This window comes from Rhineura floridana, chromosome 1 (assembly GCF_030035675.1).
Source record: "Rhineura floridana isolate rRhiFlo1 chromosome 1, rRhiFlo1.hap2, whole genome shotgun sequence".
NCBI lineage: Eukaryota > Metazoa > Chordata > Lepidosauria > Squamata > Rhineuridae > Rhineura > Rhineura floridana.
The window spans coordinates 214,188,331-214,207,803 of NC_084480.1; the positions used below are offsets into that span (position 1 = coordinate 214,188,331).

The 19,473-nt window shown below is 41.1% G+C and overlaps 1 protein-coding gene across 14 annotated transcripts in view; it reads left to right on the forward strand.

Moving 5' to 3' along the window:
* The first annotated feature begins 4,168 nt into the window (after positions 1-4,168).
* The window catches only part of ATXN1 (ataxin 1), a 356,147-nt gene continuing 340,842 nt past the window's right edge, over positions 4,169-19,473 (forward strand). For 9 of the 14 annotated variants that reach the window (XM_061592471.1, XM_061592570.1, XM_061592504.1 and 6 more), the window contains exons 1-2: positions 4,169-4,405; positions 12,864-12,986. The gene's annotated coding sequence lies outside the window, so the exon portion shown is untranslated. Of the gene's footprint in view, positions 4,465-4,618; positions 4,755-5,358; positions 5,530-8,245; positions 8,308-12,863; positions 12,987-19,473 lie in introns of those variants that run through there. The other 5 variants (XM_061592513.1, XM_061592541.1, XM_061592550.1 and 2 more) reach the window with 5 other exon arrangements.

Consider the following 19,473-nt stretch of genomic DNA (forward strand, 5'->3'; position numbering starts at 1 on the left):
AGGAGAAGGGAGGCCCCAGTTTGGACTGCTAATGAGGCCTAGAGCATAACACTGCAGAATTGCATTTGTGAGATTTAAACGTTTGCAAACTGCTATGGCCACTGCAGAGCTTGGAAAAGTTACTTTTTTGAACTACAACTCCCATCAGCCCAATCCAGTGGCCATGCTGGCTGGGGCTGATGGGAGTTGTAGTTTAAAAAAGTAACTTTTCCAAGCTCTGCACTGTGCAAAGTACTCTGTACTTCATCAGCTGTACTCTGCCCCTCCCCAGTTACAATTAAGTAGTGGAGGGCAGAACATACAGCACACACAAATGTCTGGGAGACAATATAATCTCCTTGTGGCTTTAAGGGTTTAAAATGTGTTTATATTGTATATGTAGGTAAATGTATGGTGTTAAATACATTGGCCATTCTGAGCTCATAAAATAGGGTGGCTAAATGATTAATAAAGCTGAAAATGGTGAGTAAGCCCCATTGAATCCAGTGAGTTTTATTTCTGAGTAAACATTAATAAGATTGGGCTGCATGTCTCTTTGTACATTCTTCTTTATAACCCTCTCGCTGCAGTGGAAGCTCCAAATTATATGGCTCTCCTTGGTTCAGGGCAACAAGTGACTTCTGAAATATGCAGGACAATCAATTGATTTATTTGGACCATAAAGATAATATTTTGGCTTGGGTCCTAACCCTGCAATCCTATACATATCTACTCAGAATTAAATCTCATAAAATTCAGTGCGGCTTTCTAACAGGTAAATGGGTTTGGAATAGTTTCCTATCATTTTATGATAAATTAATGGAAGGCATATCCTTCTTTTTGGCCCCTGTTCAATCCCACATTTAGGTTCTATGCTCCTTCAGAGGAAAGCAAAAAGGTAGGCTTTTATTCCTTTATCATTTCATTTCTTTCTCTTCCTCTCTTCAATCTGCTTTGACTGTGTGTGTGATTTTCTGTGCTGACTGGCACTTTGTCAGTGTCAACAGGGTGCCTGTGGTGCAGGGGGTGCTTTCACCTAGTTTGCTGCTGCTGTTCAGGTAGCAGTCTGCCTGCAAGCCGTCTTTAAGAAGATACAACAGGATTCTGCGATGGAGTCCAGAGAAATCCAGGCCACTGGATCTACATCTGAGGGTCCTTCAGATCAGATCCCTCCCAAATAAGTGATCTCTCACCTCAGTGGCGAGACTCTTGTTCCCTAAGCTGTGACTTAGTCACTCTCCAGGGGACTCTTGCACCTTCCCACGATCATGGGGAAGGGCCATAGTTCAGTGGCAGAGCATCTGCTTTGTATGCAGAAGCTCCCAGGCTCAATTCTTGATATCTCCAGGTGGGGCTGGAAAAGACTGGAAAAACCTGGGCGAGCTGTTGCCAGAGTAGCCAGTGCTGATGCCCCAATGGTTTGACTCTGAATAAGGCAGCTTTCTATACTGACTTCCTATGGAGGTCTTCCCCAGTTCCAGGTCGTCAGCCCAGGATTGCTATTGCTTTAGCCGCAAGTACCTGCTGGACCCTGGCTATCTCTGCAATCTGGTTGGCAAGGAGCTGCCTCATTATTGGTATTCTAAATTGGCATCTTCTCATTGGGATTCTAGGAATTCTCAAGACCGATTATCATACTGTACTCCACATCATGAAGAATGAACTACTGTGGCCTTGTGGTATGAACTTGGTGGTTTATACTTCCTCAGGAGCTTGGACCAGCAAGTGCATCAGCTTCATCCTCTGACTGCTGCATTAGTGCACCTGACTGATGCAGCACCAATTACTGTTGCCAGTGCTTAAGATCCTACCATGCTTATGGTGGTGACCCCACTCATTTTTCCACTCGCTCTGCAGCTCCTGACTCACTCCAGTACTGGCAGTCATCATCACAATGTCTTGATTGCCTCCCACTTTGTCCAACTTGTTGCTGTCTTCAGTATCTCAGCTGGGCCCTCTGACCCTCGAGAGAGGCTTTTTGGGGGCCTAGGTGGCTGCAGGAGGAGCAAGCGACACAAGTTTTTTCCCATGAACTTCTTTAAGCTAACTTAGGATCCAAGCCATTGGTGCTGCAAGTTTATACCTCTTTCTTCGTGTGGCAAACAGGTGGCCGAGGGACTTCCTTCCCAGGACTCCGGGTGGGGGCAATATATCTTAATGCCTGCTCAGAAGCCCTCTCTGGTGCAAGGCTTCTATATTATAAATAAGAAAGAGGCTGATAGATGTGCCACAATTTGGATGTGCTTCTAGCTTGCAGCAGTTGGTGAAAATATACATGCTTGCATCATTTAGTCTGCCAGGAACAAAATGGGTAGATTGTGCTCAGATGAAGAGCAAACAGAAGTAGGGGTGTGGTGACAGCGAACATAACATGACAAACCACCCACTCACCCAAAAAATGCACTAAAGAGCTTCTACACCAACTCCTGGTGTGGATATACTGTTATACTGTCGATGTATAACAAGTTTTTTTATCCAGTAAGGGGAAATCTGGATTAAATGGGGAAACTATATGGTGTGATACTTTGATGCCGATGATCTTGTGCAGACACTGTAGAAAACTTGCATGCATGGGCAACACTGATTCCAGAATAAACTCTCATCTAAAAGCACCCAATATGTGAGGACTCAAGGTATTGCATAGGCACTAAAGGTTGAGCTCTCTAAAGGAACAGAAGAGCTTGTAAGCTTAGGGTCATGCAACTAGCTGTCCGGGGGAACAGAAGTTTAAAAAACTGAGGACTAAAAGCAACTTTTGCTACATTATACAAATTTGGTGGTCTGTACCATATACTTTCTCTAAAATGTCTCCCTGAGAGTTATTGTATCAGACTGTACATCAAGCTGGCCACTTTTTCTAATTATAACAATGGCTCAAATCTGTTCCCTCCCCCTTTTAGTGGTGTACAGTAGGGCCCCATTCATACGGCGGGTTACATTCCAGACTCCTGCCGAAAAGCGAAACCTGCCTAAAAGCAGAACTCCGTCAATAAAATGGTGCCCGACGCCCAAAAAACAAAAACAAAAAACCGCTGTATTAGTGGAACGCCGAAAAGCGGGGCTCTACTGTATTCTATTTGAGTACAAGTGTACTAGAGTAGTGTACTCTGTTAGAGTACAAGTTTATAACAGAGTGAACCCCTTTATGAGGAAGAAAAATGCTAATTAACAGTTATTCCCTCAGTTCATCACAGAGGGTTGATTCCCATCTCTGGCTCTCTCTTGGCTAAGGCCTAATTTTAAATGACAGTTACCAATGCAATAGAATGCCAAAGCTGTATATTTTTTCCCTTTCAGCAGTATAAAAAAACTTAAGGGGCAACTGTCTCCTAAACACATCAACTCAATATATTTTGGGACAATATGCTTCAATCTCTCTCTCTCTCTCTAGTGCATTGTTGAATTTGTTTGTGTACATGGTGTGGGCACCTATTGGGTGCCTCTGATATTACTAATGATGTGTGACAAAATCCCTCCCTCCATGCCTGTGCTATTTTGTGAATGTTTAAAATGTGTCCTGCTTTTTCTTTTTAAATCTTTAGAGAGTGAGGTCTCCTTCAGTAAACCACTCAGATCTAGTATAGAGTGGGCTTAGGCAAACTTCCCTAGAAGCCCTAGGTCTCAGGCTATGGTCTAAAGGCACATAAGGCCTGCTCCCTGCTGAAGCTAACAGGGTCAAGTCTGGTCAGTGCCTGGATGGGAGACTGCATGGGAACCATATGTAAGCTACCTTGGCTTTCTATCATGAAAAGAAAGGCAGGGTATAAATGTAATAAATAAATAAATAAATAGAGGTAAGGCCCGAGTTCTAAGTAAATATGCATAGGACCAGGCTGCAAGACTAATAACAAAAAATGTATTTTTTTAATTATCTGAAAAGCCCATTAATGAATGTGTTTCCTCACATCTTCTCGTGGTACTAAGGGGCTTTGGGATCCCAGGGCAGGAGAATGTAGAGTGGCACAATAATTATCTGTCCAGTATAATATGGGGTGATGGACATAGTCTCAAAACATACATTTCAGTAAAAACAAAAATCCAAATCCCTTCCTGGAAGCTGAGAAGAAACCCTGGAAAGGGTTAAGGCTGGTTTGGCCAGGCTCTGTTGTGCGTATGCAATAATCTGTGTGGCTCTCTTGGCCGCCTGACAAAGTGTTGCCTCCTTCTCCTCCTCCCCTCCCTTCCCTCCCACCCTTTGCATGAAGTAGGATCCTTGAGCTGATGCAGAGGCAGCCAACTGCTCCATATTTGGCTTCTATTACACATTTACATGCTGGAGAAGAGAGGAGCGAGCTTCTACACCGCAGACATCATTTCTGCTACAGTTGGTGAGGAGACATCCGTGTCACAGCGAGGGAGAAGAGAAATAAAACATTTTTTTTGTTATAAAAAAGCCCAAGCCCTTGCGATCAGCTGGCAAGACACTGTGAGTCTTTTTTTTGTCCGCCCCCTACCCTTCACCCGCCCGTCCACTGACACTTTACAGTAAGTGTTAAAAAAAATCCTCTGCTTTCGCTTCTCCGTCTCAACTCCCACCGGGTCCAACCTCGATTGAAAACCTCCAACGATTTCCAACTGGGGGAAAACATACGCACACTTCCAGGGCTGGCTGTTGAAAACGGGGAAGGGTACAGCGATGTACTGTCATCTCAAGGGGCTGAAGTCTCCCTTACTCGAATCCAGTCATCGCATTTCTCGCTCTCCCCCCCCCATCCCGGGCTAAAGAGGCTGGAGGTGTAGGAGGAAGGGGAAGCCAGGCCAGGAAACGATTGTGTGTGAGTGAGATGGGGGGGTGTCGTTGGAATGAATTCTTTGCGCGCGGTGTATGCGAGAAATGTCCTCCCTATGTAAGCAAAGAAACATAAAGTAAAGAACTGGAGGTTGTCATTTTCCCAACCTCCCTCCCCCCGGTATTTGGCTTGTTTTCTTGCTCGCTCTGATTCCTCTCAGACTACAGCGGATGCCTGCGTACATCGGTGTTAGGAAGGCAGGAAAGCTGGGTGGCTGTGGCCGCCTGCCTTTGGCTCTGTTATATTGCGTCGCTGCGTTCTGAGCGACATTGGCGAAAGAACCCGGACGAGGGCGAGTGTGTAGAGTTCATACAGGGCCCGTGTTTTGTGTGTCCCAAAGCAACGCCCTCCGCCGGTTGGGCTGCAGCCGTCGCCGCCGTCTGGCTGGAGCTACGTCCTCTTGCTGCTGCTCCTGCTCCTGAAGGCCGGCTCAGCTGCTGTGGGCGAGCGGAGCAGCGCGCTCCCCCCCTCCCCCCTCCCCGGCTTCATAGTAGGGAGGGCCGTTCCTCGCTGCACTGTGTAGTACGGGGCTGGGTGGTTGCCGGAGGGGTGAATGAAGCGAGGAGGTGGTGGCGGAGGAGGAGGAGGAGGAGGCGGCGGCGGCGCTGGGATTGGGATGTGCCCGGCACCAGCAGCAGCAGCAGCTCCTCTTCCACTATGCTCCTACGTTCAGGGCCCAGGTCGGCTGGAGGCTCCTCCGGGCACTTCAGCAAGGAGTCAGTGAGAGAGTGAAGGCCATTGCTGGGCACCAGGAGAGGAGGTAGGGGTCTGTTTGAAGGGGAGGCCTGCGCTCCCCCTTCTCTTCACCTTGACACCATTCTGCAAGCCTCCTTCCTCCAGGCAAGAAAATATGCACGGTCTAGTTTCTCCAAGGGATTGCCAAGATTCTTCTTGTGTTCAGGAACTGATGGTCTTATCTCTGCATATTACAGGGTTCCCTCCCTCCCTTTAAATTTGTGTGTGTGTGTGGGGGGGAAGAGGTTTCTGACCCTGACAGTTTTTAATTTGTTACATGCCTCCACTGCTCTCCTGTTTACTTAGTCACGTTCAAAAATATTTTTTAAAGTTAAGCTTATTTTAGTTTTCCGAAGCTTGAATCTGTATGAATAAGATAGTTGTATATCTTAAGAATATGAGAAGCAGTTCAGGCATTTTCTTGAATGTTGACTGCCTGCTACTGAAATATTATAGTAATGATAACAATAAAACGTTAAAAAGGCAGTATTGGAGGTGTTCGGGGTTTTGTAAAAAGAGCAGGCAAAATGATCAGAAAGCAATGATAGAAAAGAGCAAATTCGAAGCTTGTTATATAATGCCACACTATGTGGATAACAAGAACAAGCTATTTTTATTTTGTTTACCGTATGGTATGCAATAGGGACTCCACCAAAATAATATTTCTGCTCTTTGATCCTGAACCCCTCATACAACTAGAGGAGAAAAGAAGCCCACAACTTGACATATGCATAATACTGCTTTGCACAATTATCTGTTTATACATGCGCTCACACACACAGTTGTGCAGATGCATCTCTTATGGACCCTTTCATCTGTGAACATATGGATAAGGCGATTAAATATTTAGTGACTCCTTTTATATATTTTATGTAGTTATTGGTTAGTTACATGTGTTTGAATATAGCCAATTACTTTGCTGACATTTGCAGCAGTAGTTTTCAGTTTCTGATGAAACCCTTAGCAGCAAATTCAGATTGCAACTGTGTATGTAGGTTTGTTTGTCTGGCTGGTGAGGACAGCCTAGTTTTGTTGCTCTCAGGAACAGAGGTTATGAATGAGGAAGAGATAATTGAAAGAGGGAGAGAGACGATTGCTAGAGTTATTTTGAGACACTAAAAAGATATGTTTTCATACCAGATTATCGTAGTTAACTCTCCTTTTTTAAAAAACCAACAACATAATTTTACAGGTCACAGTTCTGTGGAACAGACAGCTTTAATCTCATCACTTGTGTACAGCAGGACAAAATACTAATAGATTTTTCACAGCTTGCTCTCTGTGTGTGTGTATGTGTGATCATGTAGAGACATGTCAGTGGTGTAGGTTTTCGGTGCACTCACTCGAGCCTGATCACTCATGTAATTAGATCAGGCTGCCATGGTAACAGACAGTATTCATCCTCCATTCAGGTGCGTTTTTCTTGTGACTGGGATATCTCAAATGGTGACTTTACTGCAGGGATGGGCAACTTGTTAAGCTGTGTGTATTGTGTGCAGCAGCTTTTTTGCATGTGATTAACATAATTTGCATGTAATTTGAAATGGATGGTGTCAGTTGTTGCACATACCAGCACTTCTTGATATCAGAAGTAGTTTGTATTGTCAGTCTGAAGTTTCTCTAGATGATTATTTTCTCTAGATTATTAGTAATTATTTGAAGTTTTGGTCAACACTGCTTTAGAGGTGGACATAATGCCAGAGAGAAATTGTCTTGTTGCTCCCAGTTAATTTTTTTAGTTTTTTTCCCCTAGAGACTGCTAAAATTCTGGATGGTGGCGATATGCCCCCCATCAGCTTTGGGAGGTGTATGGGTCAGCTGGCTCTCTGTGCAGCTGTAATATTTTACTAAAGGGCTTGTTAACAGCAGATAGCATTCCATATTATCTTTTAAAACTTGGAGAAGCTTCTTTTTAACTCCAGCCGTGCTTGTGCTGTATGTTTATGACGTTTGGTATTTTCAAAGGAAAAAGCCATTAGTGGCCTCTTTAGAGGTGTAGGGAGCCCCTCCTTGCTTCTTACATCTTATATTCATCTGGCCACTCAAGATTATTTGGGATGATAGCAGAATTGTAATACAACTCAAAATATGACAACAGCTCTTCAATAGTATGAGATTTGAAAACAATAAAAATAGGATTTTAAAAAATTTGACACTTAATTTTTAAATGCTAATAAATTGTGTTTTCAAGTTTTTCTTCTTTCCCCCCTCTTCTCATGAAGAGATTTACTTAGGGTTTAAATGAGATCCTTTAGGGCCTAAAGGAATCTGGACCTTGGGCTGAGAGATACATTGTGGTGTGATACACTTATAAAAAGTTAAGTATCTTTGCATTACAACTCTGTCTAAGCTGTTCAAAGCATCCCATTACTTTAGGAATTTAAGGGTTTCAATCCTAAAAAACAAAGAACTTACAGAAGTATGAGCTTGTTGCTTCTTGGAATGAGTCTGCTGGCCATGCTGTTATCTGATTGACTTGTACAAACCAATTTCTGAAATTTGCACCACATTTGACAATAGTGCACAGGCTTGAAAGTAGTTATTGCTTTTGATAATATGCTTCTTGTATTTGGTTTCTAATGAGTGAAAACTTTAAGTAAATTCTGAATCATACAGCATCAGTAGATTTCCCCACAAATAGATTTTGCTTAGATAGACAGTGAAATTTGCATACAGATAGTATGGGTGTGTGGTGTTAGTGAGCCAGCGAATATCTGTGGCTTCTTAAAACTTCTTCAGAGTTTGTATTGGAAAATTTCTATTGCAGTCTGGTGCTTTCTGTTGGGTGTTAAACCATTTTAAGGTAAGAATTACATGTAAACCTTGAAAAGTGTTAAAGATAATGTTTGTAAATTTGCAACTCAGAATGGTAGAACTTAAATGATTAAGTGTTAAATGCACTGTGGCATGAATGAGAGCTTGTTTTATGGGATATTTCCATTTGCTGTCTTGAAAAAAGTTTATAGAGAATATAAAACCAACTTGAAATTCAAATTATTTTCTCAGTTCTCAGGTAATTGGTCAGTAGTTCTATATCTTACCCAGTTTCACTGTTTTGATCATAATATTAAATGGAGGGAACAGCAAAGACTTTCTAAATGCTTTATAAATGTAAATTAAAAGAATTTAATATTAAAAATGGTTTATATTTTCACATTGCCATTTCTGGCATATATTTAACAGACATATTTTGCCAGATTCAAAAGCTGAATTTTGATTGATAATAAAGATTGAAAGTTAAATTACCATGTTGTTAAACAAATTGTTCAGAGCTAAAATGAAAACAACAACAACAAATAACCTAAATCGTTAATAGTATTGAGACTGGAAATGTTTTTTTATTATTTTTATTATTATTATTAGATTTATATCCCACCCTTCCTCCCAGCAGGAGCAGTTTATAATGTGATACCATTTTTTTAGTATTTTAGATCATGCACTGTATGTTCATAGTTCCTGATGGAGTGCAACTGACCTGGCAGGTTTCACTCTGTCTTGCCAAGCCTCATCTGATTGGCTTTGGGAGCAGTTTCTCACACTGAAAAGGCCCAAACCTTGCATGCTGTGAGCCAGCCTGGGCATCACTATTATGGAAGGTTGTATATAGTTTCTAGTCTGCATCACATTCACTTCAATTTTTGTTTTGGGTCAGTGTGTCCAAGCCACTTGACTCAAAACAGAATGCAGACATTAGAATTAATAGTATAGAATATTATGAGTCTCTGTATTGTATCTGTCTTGGTACATCTTGTTGTATATTGCTTTGTTTATAATGTGAAGCTTTATGTGCTTCCAGGAATGCTTTAGATGTGTGATTGAGATGTCTGGAAAACCAATTGCATGTTTCCCCCCTGGAATTTATTATACAAACACTTAGCAAAAGGGCTTTTATTTTAAAGGATTATAAAGCTGCTTCCCAGCTTATTTTTTTGATCATATCAATTGTAGTATTTTACAGAAGAATAAGCTATAAGAGATGTGGTCTTGTTCTTTGCTTGCTGACAGCCAGAGGCAATTCTTGGTTTGGTGTCTGTGGGAGCAAGAACCGACCTCACTTTTCCTTTCCTACCATAATAGTGAATTTGTCTGAAATATGTACAGATTTTCAAGCATAATTTGGTAAGAGACTGTTTCTGTGAGACATCCTGAACAAAACCTTGAGTTGTTAGTTGACCCTATGAGCTGTTGAATGATTAACTGTTTAGGTACAATTCTTGCATTTAGTTTAAATAATGGACAGACTTCAATCCTGTACCCACTTACCTGGGAGTAAGCCTCATTGAACTCAATGACTAAGGCATTCATCTGAGCAGACATGTATAGGATTGTGCTGTAAGCTGAGCGTTTTATTGGGGACAAATGTAAATTGTATAGAAACTCCATCACCAAACTATGGCAGTTAGAGATTAGCTGGAAAGTACTTTATTATCCCCAAAGTGAGATTTACTGTGATATTTACACTTACTGTAAAACAGCTCCTCCTCCTCCAAATCTTTTCCAGTTACTTGGTACAGCTTCGTGGCCACTTCTGCCTATCTATACACAGTGTCAACATTCAATTGATATGTCTGGAATATGACATGGAAATATTTCACTGCAAATTCATATTTTGTCTTGTTTAAGATGAGAACTATATATTTTTAACTCGTGTGTATCAAACTGCAGTGTTCTGCATACAGACTTGTCCATGGGACAATTCTGTGATTTTTATCATGTGAGTATCAATCTAAATTAATATGGGGTGGGGGGGAGAGGATGAATTTAACTTTTTTTTCCTTTTGCAGGTGGTGGTGATTTAATGATCCAATGATTTTTTTCCAATATAATTCTACCAAGAAAATCATCAAATGTGGGCACAATCCACTAGGAAAGTTCTTTTGCACAAGCTTTATTTAGATGGAACTTGCATAGGCAAACATCCTGGTAGATTGATCCCTATGCATTCATCCAAATTAAGCAGAGACGTTAATGTTTAAGGGGTATAAGTCAGGAGTGGAAAATTTGTGGCCCTCCAGAATGTTACTGGACCTCAAATCCCATCATTCCTGACCTCTGGCCATACTGGCTGGGGCTGATGAAGATTGGAGGGCTGTAGATTTCCCATCTCTGGTGTAAGAGGTGGAGGTATGTATGAGTTTATAGGCACACACTTTCAATAAGGAAACGTTTAGCTGCTTTTCTTTATTTCTTTCAGGCTTATGCTATCAAGAGTAACATGGGTGGTGTGTGTCTTTTAAAATAGTGTGGCAGGAAAAAGGAACAATGTAACATACTTGTTTACTTTTTTGAGAATTTATTCTGTGGATATTGGGTGTTACCTGAAAGAGCACCTGTCCATATACTGTCCTGCCTGTGAGCTGAGATCTGCCATTACCAGCTGAAATCCAGTTGGTCAGAACGGAATAGTGGTGATGGCATCCTCACTGAGGAACTCTGCCCCCCCCTTAGATCAGGCGGATTTTTCTCTTTTATCAGGCCTTTGAGGAAGAGTAGTAGCTTATATTTTAGAATGTAGCAGACAAAGTGACTTGCATATTTAATTTTAAACAAGGGATTGTATAATTGTTTTGTATTGTTTTATGTTGATTTCCTGTAACCCTACCTGAGATCATGGGGAATATAAATTAAAAATAAGTAAATATGATTGTTATTTTTATATTTGTTATAGCTAAATTTTTTCTTTTCTTTCTTAATTTGTACTGTATGTTATCTTAAATAAAGGTTGTTGGGAAAAATAAGTAAATGTAATGTGTCAGGGTTCAATGTTAAGCTATAGATATGGAGAAAGATTATAAACTTCTTCAGATGGCATTTCTGCTCCTCTTGCAAAACACATATTCCTGTTTTATTGTTTAAGCTAGAGGGTTTCAGTTGAAAGCTTGGCATATAGTGCATCCCAACAGAGAAGTAAACATTTTAATATATTATGGTATTTTATTATTTAATATTTGCTCTGTTATTGGGTGTGCTAATTATATTTTGAGATAAGGTGGGGATATGTTTTTTTAAAAATCCTAATATATATATGGGGTAATTTAAGAGATATGTATACAAATCATATGCTACTACAGTGACACTTATTTTCTGACACTTTTCTTTGTTGTAATGGGGAGGCTTCTGCATTCATTATTCTGTAAGATGAGATATGCTATCCTAGTCCTTTAGCATAGCTGGTATTGTGCTGTAACTGCAGTGGCATCCTGCAACTGGTACAAGTCCTCTTAGACTGCTTGCTATCGGCAATCCCATGATTGGTCGCTAACATATACTCAGCAGGTAGAAGTATGTCAATGTAGCTAACTCTGTGATGGCCAAAATCCTTTAAGAGAATGTGTAGGTGAATTGTCCTTGTATTTGCATCTGCTGTGCTCCTTCAGCCTAATTTTGCCCTCTCCTAGCAGGTTTGAATAGCATTGCTATGTGGCATCTGGCAACATTGGCTGCTGTTATGTCATGCCAACACAACTCTTGACATTGTGTTGACAAATCGGGCAATGTTGTATGTCCAAAATGCTTATTTGCTGGTACAGTAATTCATCAGATAGGGGCTTTCATATGCTACATTCTCAAAATTATGAAAACATCTTGAATGCTCATATATAATTTTTTTAGTACTTTACTGCAGTTCTTTCAGTAAGTACAACTGACATGTTGCCTGCTTTCCCACTGCATTGCATTCTGTCTTGCAGGTTACTCTGTACCATACTATCAGGGCTTTATGGTCAGAAAGAGAGAGCTACATTAAAAGTTCATTAAAATCAGGCTAAAATAAAATGTGCAAAAAAAATCTCTCATACCTCTAAAAACATTAATTGATGTAAAAGTTGGAAAATGAAAAATGATTCTAGAGTTCTGCTTATGATACATTTTTATTTTCATTTTGCTTAGGATTTCACAATTACAAAGTTATGGTAGAATCTGGCTTTCAAGCAATTTTCTGCAGCTCTTTGCTAGAAAACTTTAGGTATTTGCTATCCAAGGTTGGTTGCGAATACAATTTTACTAAATCAAGTATCCTTTCCAAGAGACAGAGAGCTGGTTTTCCAAAAATACTTTTGGATTCCTCTTTGAAGTAACATCTGTCCAGGCCCATTTTTAAAATAATAATAAAAATATGCTGTCAGTTCAGTTTCGAGAGGGGTAGCTGTGCTAGTCTCTTGCAACAAACATAGCAGAGTCTTGTGGCATTTTAAGACTAATATATTTATAGCGGCTTACATTTTTCTGGACTACAGCCGGTTTCATCAGTTACATTATTCTCCACTGTTAAAAACAGGCTTTGGATTTTGGTGGGAGTGTTCTAGCACTTTATAAATGAGTGGCAAATTAACAGGTTTTGTTTGTTTTTCCCCCCTTCAGTTTTTGGAGCAAGAGTCACAGCAACTTAAACAAGCAGTCTAAGCACTGAATTTCTTCTTGACCTCTAAGATCACCACCACGACAGTTTTAATCTTCATATTTGAAAGGTGCTGTGCAAATAAGGTGAGAACTGAAAATTGTCTTTCTCTTCTGTTCATGTATGGTATCTTGCAGAAAAATGTATTGTGAGGCTTGGAAAAACCTTATAACGTTTTATTGACAAGGGATAATGTGATTTTTGTGTGTGAAATAATTTTTACTACTCATTCCTGGGAGTTGCACTCATCAGCAACATCTCACATTTTTTATATTTTCCCCCAAATTCTAATTATTTCCAAAACAAAGTCCAGCCATTATGATTCTGTTGTTGCTGTTGATTTCAGCCGTAGGTAGTAGTGTCATTTGTTCTGAGAGGGGAAAAGGAGATTTCATCTAAAATATATATACTTAACTGATTTATATGTCCACATTTTAAATTGTTTTGTTAGTTCATCTCCTAGAGGGTGAGCCATAAAAACACCCTCTGTAGTGGTGGTGACCCTAAACGTAGGCCAGAAACCTGATCAGCCACAAATAGTAAAGTATGAATGAAAAAAGTTGAAGTATTTGAGCTGTGTAAAGTGAAGCATAAAGAACAGAAATCCTGTTTGCATTTTATTGGCTACTTTTTTTTTTAATAGTTGTATAAATATTTTAGCACTCAAAGTCTCAGAACTATTCCAACTTCCTGTTTTTGTTTTTGTTTCCTAAGAACTTTGCATATAAGACTCCAATTTTAAGTTTTTGGTTTATAGTCTTACCAAGTAAGCAACTGGTGACAGAAATACTTCTCTTCTACTTCTGCTTTAATATGGTTTAACTAAGATAAACAAAATACCAAAAAATTTAGAATAATGTGTTAAATAGTAATTCAAAGTGTTGAAGTGTAAAGAATTTGCACAAATCTATAAAATTACATTACTATAGTATTCTTATGAAAATCTGATAAAGATATCCTTGGAAGAGCTTTTTAACGTATGCAGAATGCCTTAGTGAATTACACAATGCACAATTTACATTTTATTGTGGCTTTGAGCTGGGGTGTTACACGTTAAAGGAGAATTATTTCATCAACCATCTGCATGTAAAGACATGCACTTTACAGTTCACAGTATCTTGCTGGAATGGAGGAGTCTGTTTAAATCATGTCACTTAGAAATATTACTCTTTCTGAATGATTAATGCCAGACAAAACACTGTAATACTTGTACATGTATAACCTTTGTTTTTTTTGAAGGAAAATTACATAATGAATAATAGATCAACAAGTGGCATAACTTGTGTTGTAATAGCACTAATGTTTATTTGGAGCCAGTAGCAGTGTGTGTATGATGTACATTTTACTTACTAGTCACCACCACTGTGCACTACTGCTGGGTAGAGGGAGTCCTGATTTGCACAGTGCAGGTAGAATGCTGCATGTGCCTATAGCAAACTGCACATGATGGCAATGTAATTGGTTCACACTGGTACAGATTCCTGTAGGCTTCTACAAAAGCTCAGTGTGAATTCTTGCACATCCCCTGTCAACTCCCCAATCACTTGACAGCATCAGCTAGGATTTTAAAGGCTGCTGCTGCTTGAAGCACAATGTATTTGTAGAATTGTCATAGCAATGTTTTTATTTGATATGATGACTGCTGTAGAAAATACTCATATTTAATAGACAAAATTATTCTTCATAATATTAATCAAGCCTAAGTGACTCATGAAAGCCTATAGTGTATTGCTGGAAATGTATACAACATTTAGTATTTCCATTTCCTGTATCTTAGACCAATATTGTATACATTAAGATAACATTTTGCAGGGATAGTTTAATATTGTGGGCAAATCCATCAGTGGTAAAGGTGGCTTTTCTAAGGAGATGGTGGTTAGAATAAGAATTGCTAATGTAGGCACAGTCATGTATGTTTTTGTTTGTTCTTGCACATAAACCTGACAAGAATATAGCATTGGCTTATACAGTGTTGGTTGCAAAATTAGCAAAGCTCTGATATAGCCATCCTGATCTAGCAAGGTGAAAAGTGCACAGAGCACAACTGAAATAATTTTTTACAATGTTTAAACAATAAAGATTGTATCCAATATTAGTTCTACTCAGAGTAAACCCAATGAAATTAAAAATGTCAGTATGATGTGAATAGAATTTACTTGGATACTACCCCAAGAATTGCATGCAGTACCCTTTGTTGGATTGGAACTGCATATGTATCTGATGAATAGATGGTTGGCACTGACAGCTACAGCAATGCTGATTACCTGTTTAAGGGTGACTGATCCAGAAACACACTTTTCTCCTCAAATCATTAGGTGATCGATGCTGTCAGTGCCAACCATCTTTGGGTAAGTTCTTTTCCACAGAGCACATAAAGGGCCTGTGGTTCTTGAACATGGATATAGTAAGCACTTTTTGATTGGATTTCCATAAGCTCAAATTCTAGAGTCATGATTTACTCCTGCATGCAGTTACATACTTATGCAGGTAACTTGTGTTCACAGGCTCTACTGGAGGGGTGGCTCACCACTAGCTTGGGGGACTGATACTGGCCCATCAAGATCCTACTGACTTTGGCAGTGATGGCAATTTTTTTTTTTAAGTGAAGAGAGTGCTGGGGTGGTCAGTGTAATTGAGTTGACCAGCAACTTTGTAGCAATTTTTGCTTTCTTTGGCAAATTTCATACCCCACAATGCAACTTTATTCATTTATTGGATTTATATACTGCCCTCCCTCCCAGTAGGAGCCCAGGGCAGCACCTTTGAGCTTATTTTTATGGAATTGTTATATGAATGAGTATTAACGTAGTGATTTATAGAATATATATTTTAAACAAAGAGATTTTTGCAATTGTGGGGGAAGATATTACCCTGCTGTTTATTTGAGAGCAGTGTTTGTCTTCCTTACCAGCAATGTTTTGTTATGCATGTTACATTGCATATATAAGGACCTGAAGAAGTATAAAAACAAAATTGAAAAAATTTTACTGAACAGAAAAAATTAGGAGAATGAATTTCAATTTAATTTCAGTGTAACTTGATAGTAATTAGGAAACTTTTAAAATGGAAGTACTTCTACATGGAGGTGAGGAACTGATAATGTTGAAATACTGTATTTTGTGAATTTAGCTCCTAATCGTGACTGGCTTAACAATCGTGAAATTTTTATTTATTTATTTATTATTTAATTTATATCCCACCCTTCCTCCCAGCAGGAGCCTGGGGCAGCAAACGAAAGCACTAAAAATACTTTAAAACATCATAAAAACAGACTTTAAAATAGATTAAAACAAATTATCTTTAAAAACATTTTTTTAAGTTTAAAAACATATTAAAAAACAATTCCAACACAGATGCAGACTGGGATGAGGTCTCAACTTAAAAGGCTTGTTGAAAGAGCAAAGTCTTCAAAAGGCACCGAAAACAGAGGCGCCTGCCTAATATTTAAGGGGAGGGAATTCCACAGGGTAGGTGCAACCACACTAAAGGTTCATTTCCTATGTTGTGCAGAACAGACCTCCTGATAAGATGGTATCTGCAGGAGGCCCTCACCTGCAGAGCACAGTGATTAACTGGGTATGTAAGGGATAAGACGGTCTTTCAGGTATCCTGGTCCCAAGCTGTATAGGGGTTTGTACACCAAAACTAGAACCTTGAACTTGGCCCAGTAGCAAATGGGCAACCTCTGCAGTTCTTTCAGCAGCAGGGTGACATGTTGGCGATACCCTGCTCCAGTGAGCGGTTTCACTGCTGCATTTTACACCAGTTGCAGCTTCCGGACCAACCTCAAGGGCAGCCCCACATAGAGTGCATTACATTAATGCAGTCTGGAGGTTATATATGCATGGACAACAGTGGTCAGGCTATCCCGGTCCAGAAATGGGTGCAGTTGTCCTATCAGCAGAAGCTGGTAAAAGGCACTTCTAGCCACTGAGGTCACCTGGGCCCCTAGCGACAAAGATGGTCCCAGGAGCACCCCCAGACTACGGACCTGCTCTTTCAGAGGGAGTATGACCCCATCCAAAGCAGACAAATGACCAGTTATCTGAACTCGGGAACCACCAACCCACAGTGCCTCTGTCTTGCTAGGATTCAGACTCAGTTTATTGGCCCTCACCCAGCCCACCACCGAGTCCAGGCAGTGGTCCAGGGCTTGCATGGCCTCTCCCAATTCAGATGTTACAGAGAAATGGAGCTGGGTATCACCAGCGTATTGCTGACACCTTGCCCCAAAGATCCTGATGACTGCTCCCAAGGGCTTCATATAGATGTTAAACAGCATGGGGGACCAGATGGTACCCTGCGGCACCCCCCAGCACAACTGCCAGGGGGCTGAAAGACAATCACCCAATGCTATTCTCTGAAAATGACCTTGGAGAACCACTCTAAACCAGTGCCTTAAATACCCATCTCACCACTTCAGCCCAAAAGGATACCATGGTCAGTGGTATCAGAAGCCACTGAGATCAAGTAAGAGTAACAGGGTCGCACTCCCCCTGTCCTTCTCCCTATAAAGGTCATCCATCAGGGCGACCAAGGCCAATTCAGTCCCATAACCAGGCCTGAATCCAGACTGGAATGGGTCAAGATAATCTGTTTCATCCAAGATAATCTATTTCATCTGTTGCTGTGCCACAGTCCTCTCAATCACCTTCCCTAAGAACCGGGTATTTGTGACCGGTCAGTAATTGTCACAAACCAATGGGTCCAGGGTGGGTATTTTTCAGGTGCGGTTAGATCACTGCCTCTTTCAGGCCGGCTGGAACCACTTCCTCCCACAATGATGCGTTGACCACACCCTAGATCCACTTGGTCAAACCCCCTCAGCAAGCTTTAACAAACCAAGAAGGGCAAGGGTTGAGAGGACACGTTGCTGGTCGCATCATTGCAAGCACCGTGTCTATGTCATCAGGCCGCATCAACTGAAACCGTTCCCAAGAAGTTGCAGCAGACGTTGCACTAGACACCTCATTGGGAACTACTGTAGATGTGGATGGGGCATCCAGACTGCTACAGAGGTAAACAACGTTACCCTCAAAGTGCCTTGCAAACAATTCATAGTGGACCTCCGAAGGGTCTAAAACTCCATTTCGTGGAGTTGATGTCAACAGACCCCTGACAATATGGAAAAGCTCCACTGGATGGCTACTTGAGGGTGCGATGGAGGCAGAGAAGTGGGCCTTTTTTACCGCTGTTGCCACACAGTAGGCACGGTTATGATGTTTTACTCGTGCCCGATCAGCCTCACAGCACATCTTTCACCACTTATGCTCTAGCTGTCATCCAGCCTGTTTCATTACCCTCAACTCACTGAAATTTTTGAAAGCCTTATCTTTATTTTATGAGTTCAAAACTCTTAGGATACATTTATCGGGAGAAGGACAGGGGGAGTATGACCATGTTATTCTTACTTGATCTCTCAGCGGCTTTTGATACCATTGACCATGGTATCCGTCTGGGCCGACTTGGTGAGCTGGGTATTGGAGGCACTATTTTAGAGTGGTTCCGATCCTATCTCCAGGGTCGCTCTCAGAGAATAGCATTGGGTGACTGTCTTTTGGCCCCCTGGCAGCTGTGTTGTGGGGTGCCGCAGGGTACCATCTGGTCCCCCATGCTGTTTAACATCTATATGAAGCCCTTGGGAGCAGTCATCAGGATCTTTGGGGCGAGGTGTCAGCAGTATGCTGGTGATACCCAGCTCTGTTTCTCTGTAACATCTGAATTGGGAGAGGCTGTGCAAGCCCTGGACCACTGCCTGGACTCGGTGGTGGGCTGGATGAGGGCCAATAAACTGAGTCTGAATCTTAGCAAGACGGAGGCGCTGTGGGTTGGTGGTTCCTGAGTTCAGATAATTGGTCATTTGTCTGCTTTGGATGGGGTCGTACTCACTCTGAAAGAACAGGTCTGTAGTCTGGGGGTACTCCTGGATCCATCTTCGTTGCTAGAGGCCCAGGTGACCTCAGTGGCTAGGAGTGCCTTTTACCAGCTTCGGCTGGTGAGACAGCTGCAGCTGTTTCTGGACCGGGATAGCCTGACCACTGTTGTCCATGCACTGGTAACCTCCAGGCTGGATTACTGTAATGTGCTCTATGTGGGGCTGCCCTTGACGTTGGTCTGGAAGCTGCAGCTGGTGCAAAATGCAGCGGCGAGACTGCACACTGGGACAGGGTATCGCCAACATGTAACCCCACTGCTGAAAGAATTGCACTGGCTGCTCATTTGTCTTACCCCTTATATACCCAGCCGATCACTATGCTGTGCAGGTGAGGGGATCCTGCAGATACCATCTTATCAGGAGGTTCATTCTGCACAATATAGGAAACGGACCTTTAGTGTGGTGGCACCTAGCCTGTGGAATTCCCTCCCCTTAAATATTAGGCAGGCGCCATCTCTGCTGTTCTCGGCGCCTTTTGAAGACTTTCCTCTTTCAACAAGCCTTTTAGGTTGAGACAATCCCAGTCTGCGTATGTTAGCATTGCTTAATATGTTTTTTAATAATGTTTTTAACCCTTTTTTAAATTTGTTTTTTTAAATGTTTTTAATGCTGTTTTGTTTTAATGTATTTTAAGATCT